The sequence below is a fragment of the Chaetura pelagica genome, unplaced genomic scaffold (genome assembly GCF_000747805.2).
Source record: "Chaetura pelagica isolate M959 unplaced genomic scaffold, ChaPel_1.0 scaffold453, whole genome shotgun sequence".
Taxonomy (NCBI): Eukaryota; Metazoa; Chordata; class Aves; order Apodiformes; family Apodidae; genus Chaetura; species Chaetura pelagica.
This window is the reverse complement of record NW_009952879.1, coordinates 4903123-4907079: the sequence shown is the minus strand read 5'-3', so window position 1 is coordinate 4907079 and position 3957 is coordinate 4903123. Positions and strand designations below refer to the sequence as shown.

Genomic DNA, 3957 nt, shown 5'->3' with positions numbered 1-3957 from the left:
AATGCCACGATTTTCTGTGGAAGAAAGCAACATATTCACTCCATTAAAACCAAAGCACCTCCTTCCAGCCCCACAACGAGCCTTGCTGGCAATTGCAGAGAACTCGCTGTTCCACGTCCAAGACCGGCTCCAAGCAAGCAACAAAACAAGGAAGCCAAAATATTTCCAGGTTTACGTTTGAATCCCTCCCTTCTTCTCTGCCCTGACAACATCCCGAACAGGCATGCTCCTCCCCTGCTGCCACCTTCCCCAGCCCCCGGCCCCGCTCCCAGCACTGGGGAGGTGTTGTTTTAACAGCCTCTAAGCCCCCCTTCTCAATTTCAGCTTAATGCTGCGATCACGTCCCTCCCTGACGCTGAAACAAAAGCCATTTATCAACCAACCCGATACACCTCCAGCAGGGATGGATCCATATCTGGAATCAATCTCATTGCCCAGATGGACCAAGGGCAGAAAATTCCATTTTTAATTTTTTACATACATATATTATTATTATTTTTTAATATATTAACAGCCAAAATGGCAAAGCTGAAGACAAACGCACCACGGCTGGGCTGCTAGACAGAGCAGCTCAGTCTGCGCCTACGAGGGCTGCGTGTGTGTAGGAGCCAGCTTGTTCTCTGCAGTAAGAGCCCGATGACTTCATCAAGGGGATGGCATCTGGTTTTGCAGTTGGCCATAATTCAATTCTCCCCCTTGCTGCAGGAATTTCAGCTGGTGAAGCAGTGATTTACTCAGCCGGGCTGCACTTGAGTGCAAAGCAATCTTGAGGCTACAATCGAACGCCCTGTTATTTTGAGAGCTCACGGACAAGGGAATAAATATCCTCTTATTTTCATCCCAGCAGTCGCCAAGTGCAGGGTATAAAGCTTTTTAAAGGCATTCAGGGGCTCTCTTCTTACAAGTGTGTTCCAGGTGCTGTGCACAGCCAGGCAGGGCCTTGCCTGCACAGATCACTCCTGATCTGCAGCATCAAAACAGGATTTGCCAGGACAGGCAGAAAAAGGTCAGGCACCTGCCACACCACAGCTGCATCCCTAAGCATCCCCCATCCTCTCTGAAACCCAGTCCCTGTCACTCAGCACACTTCACTCCTGCCTTGCAGCAGCCCCAAGATCACCCCAACCTCCTTCAAACCACCTGGAACCCTAATGCTCTTTTGGGCCTGGGTTCCCACACTCCTCACTCCTACCTCTTATTCCATGTTTGGTGTCTGTTCCAAAGGGCAAAGCAAATTAAACCAAATCAAGCCCAACCAGAGGGACCAAGCCCATCGCCTTTGACTTTCTTTGCTGTCCTGCTAACGCTTATCCCTTGGGAGCTGTACGACTTGGCTTGGGGAGGGGGGTCTTCCAAAGGACTGGTGGGGTGAGAAGGGGCTCACTCAGGCTGTGCACCGCCCTGCAGAGCCCAGGGTTGTTTTATTGGACGTGCCCATCAGGGAGCCAGAAGAGAGACAGCAAAACTCATTGTTGCTGAGGCCTGATCCCGCGCTGCAGCCTGGCTCTCCAGGGCAGCAGGTTGGTGCCGAGACCCAACCGAGCCTCCAGGTTAGGAAGTTTTTATGGCTGCCCAGCCCTGTGAGCACTTTCATGTGCACATCCAACTTGGTGCAGCTGTTTAGGCCACAAAGAAGGAAATCTCAGCTGCTGCCATCATAAAACCTAAGTCACTTTTAATATCATGCCACGATTTTCTGTGGAAGAAAGCAACATATTCACTCCATTAAAACCAAAGCACCTCCTTCCAGCCCCACAACGAGCCTTGCTGGCAATTGCAGAGAACTCGCTGTTCCACGTCCAAGACCGGCTCCAAGCAAGCAACAAAACAAGGAAGCCAAAATATTTCCAGGTTTACGTTTGAATCCCTCCCTTCTTCTCTGCCCTGACAACATCCCGAACAGGCATGCTCCTCCCCTGCTGCCACCTTCCCCAGCCCCCGGCCCCGCTCCCAGCACTGGGGAGGTGTTGTTTTAACAGCCTCTAAGCCCCCCTTCTCAATTTCAGCTTAATGCTGCGATCACGTCCCTCCCTGACGCTGAAACAAAAGCCATTTATCAACCAACCCGATACACCTCCAGCAGGGATGGATCCATATCTGGAATCAATCTCATTGCCCAGATGGACCAAGGGCAGAAAATTCCATTTTTAATTTTTTACATACATATATTATTATTATTTTTTAATATATTAACAGCCAAAATGGCAAAGCTGAAGACAAACCATGAAAGCCAAAACAAACCAGAGTACAAGGGAGAGAGCTAAGCCTGACACCTGGGACAAAACACCCAGGTCCAGATTTTGTAAATACAAGTGGGTGCAGAAGAAAACTGTCTGCAAGAAAACTCAGCACAGCCTGTCCTGGAAGGCTCAGGCCAGGGTTAGCTGAGCACCCTGAGAAATCAGGGTCCCAGCTGGGAGTGGAGAGTGCCCGTTAGCATCCAACTTTGGGACCTGGCCCAAGCCCTGAGCAGGACTTCTGCCAGGGTGACTGTCAGCAGTGGCCTGCTCTGCCCAAACCTCCCTCCTCAGCTGCCCCACACTCAGTGGTGACCCCGACCCACGCAGAGGGGACCCAGCCCAAGGGGGCTCGACGGTGGGGGCTGCTCAGGAGGCAGGAGGGTGAAGCCATTGGTGTGAGAGCAGCACACGTGGGAATCCAGGCCAGGGTGTGTGTGTGTAGGGGGGAGGTTAAGCAAATAAATAAATAGGGCAGGACTCAGCCAGGCACTGATCTGACACGCCAAGCGCCCACTTGGGCAGCCTCCAGTGGCCCTGCTCACCCAGGGCTCTCAGGAGGGGTGGCAAAGCTTCTGCAGAGCTGGGAACCTGCTGGCACAGCAGAAATTCCCAGAAAGCACAGGGAAGGGAAAAAAAAAAAAAAGGGCATTCAACAAAAGCCCTGGGCAGGCTCCCACCCCTCTGCTCGGGGAGCACCGTCCCCGCCTGCGCCCCGCTCCTGCGGGCTCCGGATTGCCTCGTTCTGCCAGTTCTTTGCACCTTATTTGACTGCTGAAGGGAGAATCAAACAAAGCAGGCAGCCAGATCTCCTATCAAGTTCTTTCTTGCACCGTAAATCTCGCAGCCTCAACGCTTTGCAACTCAAACGCTCCGAAAAGGGCGTTAAGCAACACAGATGGGAGCAGGTCCAGAGAGAGGGGGGGAAAAAAACCCAAAAAACCCCAAAAAACAACACAGGGGGTTCAGCTCCCAGCCTGCTGGGAAGTCCCTTGGGGAAAAGCGGGGTCCGAAGGGACACCTCAGTGCTAAGGGCAGCGCTGGATTGGTTTGCTTTCCTGCATGAGGACTAGGAGGGCACTGGGAGTGGGGGGGGGGAAAAGAGGGCGTGAAGCAGTTATTTATTTATTTACTCCATGTGTGTGCAAAGCTGCTGCACCCACGGTTATGCAAAAGAAAGGCAGAGGCGATTTAAAAATTAATAAAATTCAAAATAAAAATAAAAAAGGAGGGGGGGGGAGACGTTTTACTAAACTAAAAGGATAAACGGGGAGCTCGAAGCATTAGGGTTTTTTCCTTCTCCCTTCTGCTTTCTCTCCTTTTCCCCCTTGCAAAAAAAAAAAAAAAAAAAAAAAAGAGGTAAAGAAACTGGAGAGTTTTGGAAGGAACAAATCCGCCTCTGTGGACTGGGTTTCCCCTCCCCCAACAAAAACAAGCACTCAGGGCTTGAAGGAATTTGCAGGCAGAGATCTGCCAAAAACATTGTGAAAAACTATGGGGGATTCATTGGAAACAGATGGCGTTTTCAGCTGTAATTCTGAAATTCTCTCCTTTTCTGACACAATACAAACAAACCGGGGCTGGGGGGGAGGCAGAGCCCAGCACTAGGTGCGAGCGGCCGGGGCTGCGCGGGGAAGGGCTCGGCCGGGGCAGCCGATGCTTTGCCGGGACCATTTGGTTGCCATCCTGCCCTCGGACAGCTCAACAGCTCCCGGCTCGG

At 51.8% G+C, this 3957-nt stretch overlaps 1 protein-coding gene across 1 annotated transcript in view; it reads right to left on the bottom strand.

Annotated features, from left to right (window-relative positions):
* RGMA (repulsive guidance molecule family member a) overlaps positions 1–3957 on the bottom strand; it is a 20816-nt gene that overhangs the window by 15824 nt on the left and 1035 nt on the right. The gene's annotated exons all lie outside the window — the stretch shown is intronic.